The sequence below is a fragment of the Lontra canadensis genome, unplaced genomic scaffold, assembly GCF_010015895.1.
Source record: "Lontra canadensis isolate GAN:19392208 unplaced genomic scaffold, GSC_riverotter_1.0 scaffold64, whole genome shotgun sequence".
Classification (NCBI taxonomy): Eukaryota; Metazoa; Chordata; class Mammalia; order Carnivora; family Mustelidae; genus Lontra; species Lontra canadensis.
The window spans coordinates 10,678,988-10,696,241 of NW_022631058.1; positions in this window are offsets into that span (position 1 = coordinate 10,678,988).

The following is a 17,254-nucleotide window of genomic DNA, read 5'->3' on the forward strand; positions in this document are numbered from 1 at the left end:
TTTTGCTGGCCTGGTCCATCCACTCTTTGGGATAGACCAGACACTTGTGTTCAAGCCACAGTGTTCAGTGGACGCAGCCAGGTGGCCTTCACATCCGGGTTTCCTGGGAGTTCCACGTCGACACCAGCCCCGGCCTCGCACTCGCCCAGGGGCAGAGTGTGGGAAGTCCTGCCTGGCGGTGTTGCTTGCCAGGGAAATACATTATTATCACACAAAAATGAGATTCTTGACTCGGTCTTGTGGCTCAGCGTCCCATGCAGCTGAACCCCCGCATAGTGAACACGCAGACAGGGCCCTTACGGGGTTCCTGGAGCCATCCGTGGTCCCAGGCCAACCCTTTACCTCACAATCCTCTGGGGCAGCTTAGTCCGTGGCCTCTGCTTTCACCTGGTGTTACCCTGGGATTATTTCTTCTTTGTCTTATAAAGAGCCGAACATGTGCCCAGGCTGGCTGTTCATCGAGGGTGCCGGCGTGGACACTGGGGAACCCTGTCCACCCCAGCTTGAGCCCAGAGCCACACACAGCACCCCTGCCCCAAGGTACAGAAACACAGGCTGTGAGGTGTGAGGCTGCACTTCTGGGTCTCTGGCTGGATCCCAGAATTGATCAGAGTGAGACACACGAAGGACAGGGTCGTCGCACAGCCATCCTGCTGACATCATTCCTCCCGCCCCACTTCCTGTGGCCTCGGGCCTCAAAGGCTGTAGAAGCCCCCTCCGCCCCCTGGGGCCCCTCAGTGGTGAAAGTGAACTTCTCCTGTTTCATCAGGAGGTCTGAGGCCCAGAGAGAGGGAGGTGACCTCCCGAAGCAGGAGGTGGGCTCATTAGTGCCAAGAAATACCAAAAAACTCAGTGCAAAAAGAGCCAGGCGGCAAAGTCATGAACAACTGATAAGCAGACTTTCTTTTTCTTTTTTTCTGTTTTAAAGATTTTATTTATTTGACAGAGAGAGAGATCACAAGTAGGCACAGAGGCAGGCAGAGAGAGAGGGGGAAGCAGGCTCCCTGCTGAGCAGAGATCCCGATATGGGGCTCGATCCCAGGACCCTAAGATCATGACCTGAGCCGAAGGCAGAGGCTTAATCCACTGAGCCACCCAGGCAGCCTGACAAGCAGACTTTCATTTAAGAAAAAAAAAAAATCCAGAAAATTGCTCTTTTTTATGCATCCCATTTAAAAACAAAGCCTGGGGAAAGACACCCCGTGGTTTGAAGCTGGGGACAGCATAGGAACAGTGTCCAGGAGGCAGCCTGGCCCCGGCGACCCCAGGGTCAGCCGATGACAATGAAGCCTTACTCTCGGGCCTGATAGTAAACTAAGCATCCAAGTTGAAGGCATCTATTTCACTCCCAATGTTTTGTTCTAGTTGGTTGAACTCAGGACCAGAATGTCTTGAGAAAAGCTCTTGGGGTGTTGGTCCCAAGCAGGGTCATGCCCGGAGGCAGGTGGGAAGGGGGAGGGATGTGCTCCTGGAAGGGTGCTGGGAGATGGCACTCTTGTGTTCTGGTGGTTAAGCTTAGCCTCTTTTGTGTTCTGTGTTGGTGTGAGATTTTAAGTGTTGTCTCCCCCAAGGTGAGTAAAAAAATACATCTTCCCCAAATGGTCTGCACTACTAAAAGGAAACCCTGCCACACCTGTTTAGTCATCAGCCTCTGATGTTACCCCGTCAACCCCTTTCCCTCCCCACACCTCCTCGTCCTAGGCAACCGGGAGCCCAGTGTCTGTGTGGGGCTGGAGATGACAGCGTGCTTCCCTCTGAGTGACACCTGGTCTTAGATGCTGACTATACTGTGGGTCTGGGGTGGACCGCAGCCTCAGGTCTCCTAAGCCTGCCTCCCCCGGCCTGGAACCCCTGCCCCAGGTGCCAGGGCCATTGGGGCCCCGAGTTCTCAGTGCACGGTGCCCATGGTGGGGCCTCCATCCCGCAAGCAGGGGCCAGGCAGAGGAAGGGAGCCCCCAACTCCCACCGGCACTTGCCCAGGACTTGACCGGAGCACCAGGTCGCTGGGTCAGGTTGAGAAATGCTGACAGTCTGCCCCTCCTGGGAAGAGAGCCCCCACCTGCATGCTGGGGGAGCAGGAGCTCTGTGTTCCCGGCAGCACCATTCTGGAGGGGAGCTTCCATCTCGTTGAGCTGGAGGTCAGAATTCCAAAATCAAATGTCACCCGTCCAAATCAAGGTGTCAGCAGGGCTGGCTCGTCTGGGAGGCTTCACCCTTCAAGCGACCACCCCTAGCTTCAGCCTTGTGGGCCCTTCCCCCACCTTCCAAGCCAGCAGCACAGCATCTCCCCTCCGCTCTGGCCTCCTGCCTCTCTCAGGGGAAGACACTTGCCATTATTCCGGGCCTCCCGCAGATAATCCAGGATAATCTCTCATCTCAAAACTCTCACCCTAATCTCACCAGGATGGTTCCTTTGCCACGTAAGTGGCCATCTGCACAGACTTTGAGATTAGGACATGGCCATTTTTCTGTCTACTACAAGGGTGAAGCAGAAGGGAAGCCAGAGCGGCCTCCAGCTCAGAGGCTGGTACTCTCCTCGGAGTGCCCAGCTGGGCTCGTTCCCTGCCCCGGGTGGGAGAAGCTGAGCCTGTGGCTGCTGGGAAGCTCCTAGAACCGGGGGACGGTCTAGGGAGTGTTCAAAGACAGCAGCCCTGGGCAACATCCTCATCCTGGCTGAAACACACAGGAGACCCCGATCTGAGCCAGAACTATCCAGCGAGCTGCTCTGGACGTGGCCCCTGCAGACCCACAGGGACTGCAAATCAATCACTGGTTATGGTTTCAAGCCACTACGTTTTGGGGTTTGTTGTGACGCAGTAACAGATGACCCACATGGGGGGCTGCTGAGCTTAGGCTCGTCCCATCAACCTCTGCTCCCTCCAAAATAATCAAACTGGGTCACGATTTCTTTGGAAAACCGAGAGAAGCTGGCCTTGAAGAATGGAAGGTGGATGTTTCAGATGATAAAGGGAGGGATAAGGGGCCAGGGTAGAGGGGGAGAGTCACTTCTCAGGGGGCCTGAGTCCCAGGAGATTGGGTGAGTGGTAGCAAGGGGACCAGGGAACCCGCGGCCAAGAACCGTAGTGATGAAAGTCCAGGCACACCTCCACTACCATCTGCAGGGGCCAGTTCCTCTGGGAGCCCTCGGGCCACATGACAGGGGTTCTCTGGGAAGAGTGATGGACACGCAAGTAGAAGACAAGGTCTCTGGAGAGAGGAGCTTCCATTCTTTCTGGACTCTGCAGAGCAGAGCAGAGCAGAGCAGACAAGTGTGCTTGAGAAATCTGCATTGAGGGATGCCTGGGTGGCTCAGTCGGTTGAGTGTCAGCTTTCAGCTCAGGTCATGATCCTGGGGTCCTGGGATTGAGCCTCGTGTCAGGCTGCCTGCTCAGCGGGGAGCCTAGTTCTCCCTTTGCCTGCCACTCCCCCCCCCCCCCGTTTGTGCACATGCGCGCTCTCTCTCTCTGACAAAAAAAAGTCTTATAAAAAAGAGAGAGAGAGAGAGACAGACAGAGAAAGAAATCTGCATTCAGTTAGCTCCACACAGTTTTAGTATGAGTCAATGTGAGTCGTTCTTCAAAGAAGTACTGATACCTACTGTTGTGTTTCTTTAAGAATCTTATGTAATTCCAATCTCCCCTCCCCCCACAAATCCAAATCAGGTGTCAGGTGTTTGTACATTGACAGGTTTATTCTTTTCTTAAAGCTTGAACAAATACATCTTTACGGATACAAAAGTTGTTAAAAAGTAAGCCCTTACTGCTTTGTTAAAAATAAAATCCATCCACAAACCTTTCTGGCCAAACACCCAAACCAAGAAAACATCACATTTCGACAATACATCCATGTACGGATATGTGTATGTTTTCCAGTTGATAACAACTCATTCAGACCTGCCTCAACAAAGGGAAAACTTACTTTAAGACCATGAAGGGGAAAAAATACATGCCTCTTATAAGTGTTAAAGACAAGTATCTATGGAATTCTGAAAATTCTCAATAAATAGCTCATGGTATAAAAATTCTTAACTCTGTATTGTTTACGTCTACTCAATGGCAGTACCAACTATCCCTATAAGAAAGCATTTAGAAGACATTAAAATAACTATGCATATTTACAGCAATAAAAGAAACATTTGTAACCTTTAGCTCTTCTTCTACATAAATCCCAGAAGAGGGAAAGTTCTCTATAAATTAATATTTGATGATTCTAGCCCAGCTAGAATTAATCAATTTTTAAAAATCAACCATAAAATATTATAAATATGGGATTCAAGAGACCAGCTAAAAAAAAAAAAGCTACTACTTAATAAATGCAGGAGGCATCAAACAAAAAAAGAAGAAGAAATGCTACTCCCTTTGGAGAGAATTAATGCTAGAGTAATACTAATAAAAATAATATAAGATGGCATAAAAGGCAGATAGAGAATAAAGATGATCCTTGATGTGAGAATAATTTTATTTCTTGCATTGTAAGAAGGTCTTATGTTCTTCTAGAGAGGCTTAGAAAAAAAAAAAAAACATGCATATAAAATTCTAATTACATGCCAGTTGAATCACTTTGTCAAAGGTTTGCCCCAGAAGGGCTTTTTCAAAGAGGTTAAAAACCTGTCCTAATTGCCATCCAAATTGACGTTTACAACCAGCATAACCCATCATCTATTTCCAAAGCAAACCTTATCTAGACACTTCACTTAAGAGCACTTTTTGCTTCTTGATTGAATAAAAGGGAATTTCCCATATTGGAAAACTGCAAGTAAGAGCAGGAAGAGAAAGAGACAAGCTATGAGGGTCAAGGACCTCATCAAGCCAGACAGAATATGGGAAAGATCAAAGAAAGGAAAAGACAAGCAAGTTTCTGTAAATAGAGTAATTCCCCTCCTGGAAGGCAGGTGAGTACCTGGTCCCGGGCAGGAGACCTGAGCAGGCAGCCTGGGGGGGGGGGGGGGCGGGCGGCGGGGGGGGGGGGGGGGGGCAGAATGTAACAGATTCTCCTCTAGAATTCAGGCCAAAAGGGTTTAACTAACTGTTTCTCAGGAAACGAACAGAGCCCGAAACAAAGAAGTTACAAAGACACCTTCAGAACCAGCCCTTTGAAACTAGAAACAAGCTTGGCCAGAGACAGAGACAACAAGCACTCATGTATGTCAAAAGAAATATTAAAAGGGGCATTTGAAGAGAGGTCTTTTATTTTAGAAACATATCCACTCTGGCTGGTGATTCTCCTGCCCCGCAGGCCATCTTGGACGCTGCATAGCCAGTGTGACTGGACAGTAGGCAGCTGTTGCAAACGGTCTAAAGTTATCTGGTGGCCCCACACAGATAATCACAGTTACAGGGGTTAGAGTCTAAGACTGATTGGTCTTCACATGGTAACCCGGACTGAACAAGATCAAGCACAGCTTCCCTTAGGAAGGTGGGAGAAAGCAGAAGGAACCCCCGGTGAGGGGGAGACCAGGGGAATGAAAACCAAAAGAAAAGATACGAGTCAAGTGGTTTACTTTGTGGATGCAAATTCGGACAAGTCAGCAAAACTGAGGTACCCTCATTTCCCAAAGATGGAACAAAGGTGGAGGTGAAGGTCAAGGCCGGCTGATGCCCCTGCACTTGACCTGCTGAAGGAAAGTTAACAAACTCTTTCACATCCTTCCTACCCAACAGCTGGTTCCACTGGAATGCTGTGTCTCCAGGAAATGTGCTCCTTAGGAGAAAATACAGCTGTGGGGCATTGGGACACTCTTCTCCTGGTCCCATGGCTTCCCCCTCCTCAGAGCAGCCCCAAGCCACTTACCAGACATTTACCTGAAAAGAATGGCTTCTAGTTTTGAAGGACATTTAAATAAGAGATTAGTAATCTAGTAGCCACATAAGATAGGGACAAAAGTCATGATTTCAGTCTATTTTAAAAATCAACAACTCTTGGGGTACCTGATTGGCTCGGTTGGTGGAGTGTGTGACTCTATATCTCAAGGTCATGAGTTCGAGCCCCATGTTGGGTAGAGAGATGACTGAAATAAACTTAAAAAAAAAAACCAAAAACAGTCCTCCCCTTCTTGTTACCATAAGCGCCAAATGGAAGAAGGTACACATAAAAAGGAAAGAGAATATTTTCAAATTATTAAGATAATGGAGAAAACAACCCATCAATGGGAGAAACCATGAAAAGAACCCCAGAAAACATTACAACCTAGGCCCTTTGAAAAGATGGTATTCCGTTAAAAATTGAAAATGCTGGGGCGCCTGGATGGCTCAGTGGGTTAAAGCCTCTGCCTTTGGCTCAGGTCATGACCCCAGGGTCCTGGGATCGAGCCCCACATTGGGCTCTCTGCTCCGCGAGGAGCCTGCTTCCTCCTCCTCCTCTCTCTCTGCCTACTTGTGATCTCTGTCTATCAAATAAATAAAATCGTTTTAAAAAAATTGAAAATGCTTGCATGTTCTAATGTAACATGACTACTTCCAAGTTTTAGGACATCCGTGAACAAAATGTACACAGCAAACAAGCGAGGTAGCAGCCTGTTCCCTGCTCCAGAGCCCTCACTCAGCAAGAGGCCCCACCAGCGCCTACCAGTGATGGCAAGAGGTGGGACCTTGCGTCTGGCAGAAGATGGCACTGGGCGAGTGGCTTTAAGATTCTAGAGATGTTAAAAATCCTGCTAAGACCATGGTTTGGTCTGATCCACTATGTAGCCCACTGATATAAACAAAGTTGGCTCAAATGACAAGACCTTCTACAAATGTCCTGAGTGCAATGATCTACTACTTTAAACCCACACTCAGAACCATAATATACATTGTAAATTTTCCCCAATACTATTTGATAGCTGAATATATTAAACATCTATTTAATTTTAAACCTACTAATTCTCAACTTCTATTTCAAAATACCAGTTATTATTCACTATACAGAACCAGGCAAAGACACGTTTAAAAATTAAGTTTCTATAGGGGCTCCTGGGTGACTCAGTGGGTTAAGCATTTGCCTTCTGCTCAGGTCATGATCCCAGGGTCTGGGATGGAGCCCCACATCGGGCTCCCTGCTCAAAGGGGAGCCTGCTTCTCTCTCTCCCCTTGCTGTTCCCTCTGCTTGTGCTCTTTCTCTCTAATAAATAAATAAATAAATAAATAATCTTAAAAAAATTAAGTTGCTATATAAAAGAAAGCCTTCATTATTAAAGAACAGTCACTGTTCTATATTCTGCCCATCTTTGGGATCAAAGCATCTTATAGAATTTTTCCTCTTCTTTACCTGACCCCTCAGTATGCTGGTGAGGCAGGAAAGGACAAGAACAAATATTCCCATTTCATGGCCGAAGAAATGGAGGCAGAGAGAGGCTGAGTGCCTCGCTCAGATTCACCAAGTCTGTGGCCAGGCTGGAAATGTAGGACCAACTGCCTCCCTACTTCCTTCCGTAAAATCATCAGCAATATCATGGGAAGTGTCACACATAGTACATCTTACTCCTCAATGACAGCCAAGGGTGCAGGGAAGACAGAAGGAATCATGTGAGGGTTCTCTTTTTTTTTTTCGGTAACCCTGTTTCCTTTGAGAGGGCAAATGTGCTTTTCTTAAGATGCTGGTAAGTACAATTGTTAAAGACAGAGTGCTGAGACACAAAGCTGAGGCATGGACCACCCCAGACATGAATGGCGGGCTTCGTGTTCACTGCCCAGCCTCCTGGCGCCCTGGTTCTTGCCACAGGCTCTCTGCACAGGTCACTTGGCCTCTAATTTCACCACACAGTATCCTCTAGCACCACAAGTCTCTTCTGAACACGAGGGAGCTAATTAAATAATAGGTTGGTCGATATAAAGAAATACATAGTATTTATTTAGTAACAGTCCTAGAATATAGAAACAGAACACCATGCCTGAGCCATCCATTGACAAAAAAGTTAAGAATGGAAATTTTACCTAAAACGGTTCCTCAAGTCTGTGGTTCATAAGTAAATAATTAATTTCCAATGTCTAAATGCCTCCAAAGGAACAAATACTTATGCATTAGTCCACTCACAGGAAACCCACCAAGTAAAGATCTGATTTGAAAGCACTTTCCACGTCAAGTGCCAAGTTTAATGCGCCCGTGTGTGCTGTCGGAAGGATTCACAGCCAGTGCTGCAGGGGTGTTCACTACAGGATGGGCATATGTACAGCTTTTATTTTCTTTGTATTAAACATATTTATCTTTAAACAAAAATCAGTTCCAGTCAGGCTTTTATCAGGGAGGAACATTATTAAGTTTGTAAAGCACTCACCCTGAAAAGAAGCCCAGTGTTAGCAAAAAGGTCTAAATATGCTTGTCATTCTGTATGTAAGATGAATTTACTATGAAAAAAGAAAAGAACTTGCCATGATGCTTTGCTTATCTTCTCTATCTCCCAACATAAGCTTTGAAAAACTGCTCTAAATGCCACAACTATATAAGGAATATATACGGTTTCATGGTATTTTCTACTGCAGAAATTTCTTAGGGTACCACCGCCCACCACCCTAAAAAAACCCAAAACCAACCAACCAAAAAATTAAAAAATCCAAAACCTAGCAGGAAGAGCTGACTAATCACACTAAACCTTCCCATTAAGACAACAACAATGAAGTCAATTAAAAAAAAAAATAAGCATTGCATTTATGTCTAGATGAAGTCAACCAAGTAAATGAAATGCATTCATTACTTAAAAAAGTTAAAAAAACAAATACCAGCTATCACTGGATGTTTTAAGTACACAAAATTTAGCACTCTGAAGTTTTTATATTAAATCAAAATTTGACCATCCTTAAATCTACATTAAAATAATCCTGGAACTCTGGAATATTATCACCTGATACAACTGAATTAATTCTTTAGGGGACCAATCCAGTGTTACTAGTTGGAACTACTTGTATCTATAGCTTTTTTATTTTTTAAGATTTTATTTATTTATTTGAGAGACAGAGAGAGAGGATGGAGTCGGGGGAGAGGCAGGGGGAGGGAGAGGGACAGGCAGGCTGCCCTGAGCAGATTCCCACATGGGGCTTCATCTCATCCTGAGATCATGATCTGAGCAGAAATCAAGAGTCGATGCTCAACCAACTGAGCCACCCAGGTGCCCAGTAGTGTTCCTTTTAAAAGAAACTAACACAGTTTTCTCACCCCCTTTGGTTGGTTGAAAGTTCATATTAGAATATTCCAGTAAAGGCAGGGATCACAGTAGGACAAATAGATAATTTTAAGTAGTTAAGATGCAATTATGAAAATCTGACATTGTAATTGATACTTCAATAATCCCTGAATATGCTGCCATATTGCAAACGAAGCCCTCTGTCTGCTAACATCAGAAAAACATCATATGAAACCAGTGTAGAAACTGATGAAAAGAAAAAGCGTACATAATGAAGACTATACATTAAGTCTTATCCTAATACTTAAGTTTCATAATACACATAGGGCACAAAGAGATCAACTCTAATTAGAACTTCTAAACACTCAAGGTTTTCACTGAATATAACATTAGATATGTCAGTAGAACAAGTTTTCTGAATTTTTAGGTAAGTAGGGTTTGATTATTCTGACTTCAGAAAACTAACACCAAGCTCAAAAGCAAAGACACGGAAGTTAAAAAGTCTGAATTCTTTGACAGTAGACTTTACTCCCTTATCTAAAAGATTTATCAGAATCAGGGCAGTTGGCTGGTTTGGATGGTGGAGTGCACGACTCTTGATCTTGTAGTTGTGTTTGGGCCCCGCACCGGATGTGGAGATGACGTAAAAAAAAATCTTATTAATGTTTTATGGCAGTGAGATGCCTCTTGATCATGTCCAAGTGTGTCTTTCACTGTATCTGTTTCTGATCATGTTCCAGTTGCTTGGCACTGCCACGGGCCCAGTATTCATTCTGAGCGTAATGGTGCTATATCTTTTTTCCAGGTCAGTATAATAAAGGAGTGATGTGCAATAAAAAATAAATAAATAAAATAAAATCTTTAAAAAAATTCTTTCTTAAAATATTTAGAATAAAGCCCAGCTAAAATGTATGAGCTAGTGTAAGTACTGTGTGTAATGGCATATATGTTTCAAAACAAGAATGGACTGGGAAGATAAATATTTGTTTATAGCATTATTTTACTGAGTGATTCTGAAATGTCTTCTTTTATCTTATTTTTTTAAGATTTTATTTTTAAGTAATTTCTATCCAACGTGGGGTTCAAACTCACAACCCTGAGATCAAAAGTCGCACATGCTCCACTGACTGAGTCCACTAGGCGCCCCTTTAAAAAGAATTTTCAATAGCTAGTTACTACTAAAAAATACGTTCAAAACATTTACCATTCAACATGTATAAAAATTACTGATTTTACTGTGTTACAACATATATTTTTCATAAAAATTTTAAGTGAAATAATTTGCAGTTTGAAACTTTATTTACATTGGCTATAAAAGCATCTTGAAAATTTCAAAGTCTAATTACTTTTTGTCAGTACAGGTCATCATTGCCAGAAACAAAAGCAAAGTTTCATGTGATGTCTCAATCAGTGAAAAAAGAAATTTCTAAATTCCCCCTCATTTGATAACACTTTTATGTTTAATGAGTGTACATAATTTACTGAGGACAAAGATACTTGAACAGTATACAGTGGTGTTAAGGAAGACAGTATAGCCTCAGATGACTTAGTAAGATGGAAAAGTCATGAGTGGCATGACTTTCTGGGGTTTCGATGGTACCATCTTTGAGAAAAAAGACAATGGCTCCAAATGATTTCATGATAAATAAAATAATACTTCATTCAACTGCACACATGAACCAGCTTCAGAACGAAAGTTAGTATTGGTAAGAAATACTTTTTGAGAAAAGTATTCACCAAAGGAAAATATGTGCAGAGCAAGAGCCCAGTGGTCCCATAAGGACAAAGAGGCCAAAAGCAAGAGAAGAACTTTTAGAGCAGAGATAAAAGTAACGACAGGCTGGATGAGACCATCGTTAAAACACACAGCACTTCGATATCTACCCAAACATTACCGAGCCCTGGGAAAAATATGTCCTGAGGAGGTGCCCTTTCTGTGAGGCTGCAATTTTGGTGTTATCTATAAGAAACATACTCACTCTATCCCTCAAAAGTTAATTTCTGTTTGTAAGTGAAGATTTTCCAACCATAATAAAATTAATTATATTTCAGAGTTGCTGCCAAATAAATGACAAGTGGGGATGGTATTCTCAGAATAGCAAGGACAGTATTGGCTCCATCCAAGTAACTCTAATCTTTTCTAGCTGGTAGTTCGTGTGTGTGTTTTTTAAAAAGTTAGGGTAACAGTCACATAATAACATAACATTGAAAGTGTACACTTCAGTGGTTTTTAGTGCATTTACCAGGTTGTACAACCATTACCCTATTTAGTTCCAGAACATTTTCATCACCCCGAAACCTCATCTATGTGCATCACCTACATGCATTAGCAGTCACTCCACATTTCTCCCTCCCACTGTCCTTTAGAAACCTATAATCTACTTTCTGTGTCTATGGATATGCCTATTATGGACGCCTCAAACACATGAACCTATACAATAAGGGGTCTTTTGTGTCTGGCTTTGTCTGTTTTAACTGATAGCTCTTAAACCATTCCAAAGGGGTTATAATTCCAAGGACACCAAACCACAGTGCTCAGGATTCTGATCTGTCCTCATGAGTGCACAGTTTCGCTGCTACAGAGCTTCTATATGTGAGGTTCTAGTTCTCTGACTGCCTTTTGATCCCAGGAAAATGGATTAGAATTGGAACTGCAAATTATCGTTCCCTAGAATATGTGAAATTTCTAACGTGGGAAAAAGTAACAAAGAACAGAAGAGTAAACTTCTTAATTTGACCACAGTCTCTTAACAATAACATGTGCTCAGGTTAGAGTTTTCTCTTGGTACCAGTGACATTCAAGCTATTCTGGAAGACTGGGAAAACCAAGTCATTTTTTTAGTATCTCAAAGCACTTAATATAAGTAAGAGCTTTGTAACATGTGAAATGTTCTTTAGAAACTGAAGTTAAAATGAGAAACCACAGGTAGGCTGATTAGAGCTCATGTTAATGCTCATGGAAAGATTTGCTTTCAGAAGTAAATTTGCTCTCCATGAATCAATTCTAGGGAATTTTAACTCAAATTGTCATATATTCCTGCTCTAAAGTAATTCTTTCATTTGTTTGTCTTGGCTGTATGATGTAGAAACTCGCAGATAGAGAATTAAGCACAAGGCCTTAGCTTTCAAAAGGTGGCCTTGTATTGACGTACTGTGTGTGAATTGTGCACTGGGTTAATCTCGGCAGAATTTTTTAAAGGCTAAAAATACTTGTATAAAATAGGAAGGTGTTGTCATCCTAAAGGTCTTGAGCTCAGTCTGTCTCTCATTCACCCACACATATGAAAAAGCCTTTAAATAGTACAAGCAAGACACAGAAACCCTTTAGTAGCCAGTCCTCCTATGAAGTAAAAGGCTCTACCTCGTGAAGTGGCTGAAATCTTATTTACTGCTGTATTACCTGTGTCTAGAACAACAGCTGGCCTTAGTAGGGGCTCAAAAACTGTGTGTGAAAGAACAAATGAATAAACCGTGTGCCCTCCTATGTGAACCCATGACAATCAAGTTCAGATTGCCAGAAGGGACTGGGGGGAAATGACTTTGGTGATTAAAAGTGATTGCCACCAGATTCCTACTTTGGGCCACAATAGAGTACGTAGAGTAACTAAAACTGGCTTTCCCCCTGAAAACTACAGGAAAGCTAAATAATTATGTAGCATCTGGGAACAAACTCACACAGGGGCTCAAAGAAGCTCTAATCCCTAAAAGAAGGGAAGCACACTGGTGTGAGCTCCACATTCATTCTGACTCCTTGGAAGTCACTGCAAATTCATGGCACAGGGAAATATATTCCTAGTAGAAAGCAGCAATGCTATCTGGTTGAAGAGACAAAGGTTGGAGTCTGGGATGCTAAAGCAGCTAGGACTTGAAGGGCAAAATCCCAGAGAGGAGGAAACCTCAGGGAAGGGAGCCAGAAATGCTGCCACTCTATTTCCTTGAGGTGTTTGCCGTCCCTAAATCACGTGTGCCAGGTGAGGCCTCCAGAAACCCAGCAAACAGCAGCAGCTGGGAGGCTGAAGAGAAGACAGCTTTTAGTAGCTCTTGGTACTGAGCTTTTGGTGCAGGAGTAAGGGCAAAACCTTGCCAAGTCTAAAGTCAGTCTTTAAGAGGATCAGGGTAACTGCCTATACCTATCTGCCAGAAGAAAGCATAACCATCTTAAAAGGAGATAACTCCATGCAGAGCCTCTATAACCTTTAATACGTAATGTATAGTATTCAGCCAAACTTCTGAGAGATCCTAGAAAACAGGACAAAATGACTGAAAACCAGAAGAAAAAATATATATGAATAATACAATCAACCAATAGGGAGTAATTCAGACACTGGATTTATCAGACAAGACCTTCAAAATTCCTGTGATTAATGTGCTCAAGAATTGAGAGGATAAGATTGAGAATTTCAGCAGAAACCTGTAATCTATTTCAGATCTAAATATTTTAGATCTGTAAATATAATATATGAAATTAAGATTAAAATTCATTAGATCTAGCAGAACAGAGGATAAATGAATTGGAAGACAGATCAGTAAAAATTATGCAGATTGAAGAATAGGGAGAAAAAACAGAAAAATACAGAAAAACTGAAAGATACATATAGAACTTACATACATATATAGAAGATACATGGTGAAAGGTGTGGAAGAATCCTAGAAAAGAGGAGGGAGACAATAGATTGGAAAAATTATTTGAAGAATGGTTAAGAATTGCCAAAATTAAGGAAGAACATCAACCAAAAGACTAAACAAGTTTACTATCCCTAGGGAAGATAAAGAAACCATACATAGGTATGTCAGAGTCAAACTGCTATAAATCAAAGACAAAGACAGAATCTTCAAAGTGACCTGAGGAAAGGAGTAACAGTACCTTCAAAGGAGTAACAGTAAGACTGATGGCTGACTTTTCCACAGAACTTATGGAATGGAATGACATCCTGAAAGTGCTGAACCCAGAATTTCATACTCAGCAAAAATATTCTTCAAAAATAAAGGCAACAAGGAATTGTACACTTTAAGTAGGTGAACAATATGTTATGTGAATCTTATCTCAATAAAGATGTTATAAAAGGAAATGAAGGCAAAAGTTTTCAAAATTCAAAAGTTAGGGAAATCATTGACAGCAGATCTGGCACTAAAATAAATACTAAAGAGAGGTCTCCAGGGGCACCTGGGTGGCTCAGTCGGTTAAGTATCTGCCTTCAGCTCAGGTCATGATCCCAGAGTCCTAGTATTGAGTCTGCATCAGGCTCCCTGCTCAGTGGGCAGTCTGCTCTTCCCTCTGTCCCTCCCTCTTGTTCATGCTCTCTCTCTCTCAAATAAATAAATAAAATCTTGAAAGAGTGAGAGAGAGAATTCTCTAGGCATAAGGAAAACAATCCCAGATAGAAGTAGGAAAGGGCAGGATGAAACAAAACAAAACAAAACAAAACCTTCAGAAAGAGTAAATATGTAGATAAAACTGAATACTGATTCTTTAAAATAGATAATGTTAGTAATAATGATAAATAAAATAATGAGTTGTAAAGTTTAAACATACGTAGAAGATAGAGGTAAAACATATGACGACAACACAGAAGCAAGGAGGGGTAAACAGATTTACACTGTGAAACAATTCTTACATTGTTGGGAAGTAGTAATGTACCAACTTCAGGTAGACTGTGGTAAGTCAAAGATGCACGTTGTGACCTCTAAGTTACAGCTAAATGAATTTTTAAAAAATCTCCAATACACTCACTTGGTAGGATAAAAAATGGGTAATAGAGAGTACTTGGTTTATTAAAAAAAAAAAAGGCAGGAAAGGAGAAATAGAGGAACAAAGAGGAAATGGGACAAATGGAAAACTAACTGTGGGACAGGATTCAACAGTCAAATTAACTATAAATGGGCTAGATATTCTAAATAAAAGACAACTTGAAAAACTTAGGCAAAATATTAGCACACGGAATCCACTGATATATAAAAATAATATACCATGACCAAATGTGGTGTGTTCTAAGAATGCAACATTTGAAAATCGATTAGTGTAATTAATCACTATATGAAAACAAAAGTGAAAAACTACATGATCATCTCAATAGAGGTAGAAAAGTATTTAATTAAAACTCTCAGAAAACGAGGAATAAAAAAAACCCTTAGTTTGGTAAGTGGTATCTCTTAAAAAATCTGCAGCAAACATCATATTGAATGGTAAAATACTGAATTCTTAATTTGAGTTCAGGAATAAGTCAAAGAGGTTTGCTGCCACCACTTCTATGCAACATTCTGCTAGAAGTCCCAGTCAGTTTAGTAAGGGAATAAAAGAAAAACTGGAAAGGGAGAAATGAAACTATCATTATTTATAGAAGATATGAATATATACATGAAGAAATACAAAAGGAGCTATAGAATTAGCATAATTAAAGTGAATTTAGTAAGGTTACTAGACGCGAAGGCAGTATAAAGAAACAGATATGGGGTGCCTGGGTGGTGCAGTTGTTTAAGCGTCCAATTCTTGACTTCAGCTTAAGTCATGATCTCATGGTTGTGAGATGGGAGCCCCACATCTGGGTCCATGCTCAGCATGGAGTCTGCTTGAGATTCTCTCTCTGCCTCTGCCCCTCCCCCAGCTCATGCACTCATTCTCTCTCAAAATAAATAAATAAAATCTTAAAAAAACCCCACCCCAACCAATTATATTTCTACACACTAACAAAAAATAGATAATAAAATATAAATGTCAACAATCTAAAAATAAATCCAACCTCTCCATGTAAATCTTAAAACCTTGCTGAGACAAATTAAAGACCTAAATAAATAAGAGATATATGCCATGTCTATGGGTTACAAAATTCAAAATTGAGTAGATATAAATTCTCCTGAAATTGATCTATATATGCAATGCCATATCAATTAAACAGTAATAGATAACCTCCCCCAGGAAACTGACAGCCTGTTTCTAAAATGTATATGGAAATGAAAAGGGTTAAGAGTAGCCAAGACTATCTGGAAGAGAATCAGAGTTAGAAATCTTACATTACCAGATGGGAAGACTATAAAAATTACAACCGCAGTGCACTGAGGTTTTCAAGACATTGTGCTAAATCAAGTGAACACTGACAGACTATGAGACTACGTGAACTTTGACTACTATACCTCATACCATATACAAATATCAGCGCTAGATGGATCGTGGATATAATGTGAATGGTAAGATGATAAAGCTTTTAGAAGAATAACAACCTTGGGTAAAGGCTGATGAACCAGGACACAAAGATCATTAACCATAAAAAAACGATATATTGAACTTCGTAAAAATTTGAACTTTCTGGTTATCGAAGGACATCAATTGGAAAGCAAAAAAGCAAACCAAAGAGAAGAGATTTATAATAATATAACAGACAAAACTTCATATCAACCAAATACAAAGAACCTTCAAATCAATAGGAAAAACACAGACAACCTAATAAATTCAAAGAAGTGACTTGAATAGGCACTCAACAAGTGAGAATACTCAAATGGGTCATAGAGATAGAAAAGGGTGTTCTACTCATTGTTAGTTCTCAGAGAAATGCACATTAAAACCACAATGAAATACACACTTGCCAGAATGCCCAGAACCACAATGAATACACACTAGCCAGAATGGCTGAAACTAAAAAGGCTGATGGTTCCAAGGGCTGATGAGGATAGAGAGCAACCGGAACTCTTGCCCACTGTTGGGTGGGAGTAAACTGGTACAACCACTCTTGAAAACTATTTAGCAATATCCTTTCAGCTACATATACATCTGTCCTATGATTCAGTGAGCTTCATTCTTATGTATAAACCCAGGAGAAAGGAATGTACGTACCTACCAAAAGGTACGCACAGGCATGCTCGTGACAGCTTTAGACATCAAAGCTAAAAGTTAGCAACAACCCAAATGCCCACCAACAGTAGATTGGATAAACAGACTGGGATATACTCATCTGATGGGAGAACACACAGTAATGAAAAAGAGCCCACTGTTGATATGCTGTGTGCAAGGATGTAGATGGATTTCACTATATATAAAAATAATATACCATGACCAAATGTGGTGTGTTCTAAGAATGCAACATTTGAAAATCGATTAGTGTAATTAATCACTATATGAAAACAAAAGTGAAAAACTACATGATCATCTCAATAGAGGTAGAAAAGTAT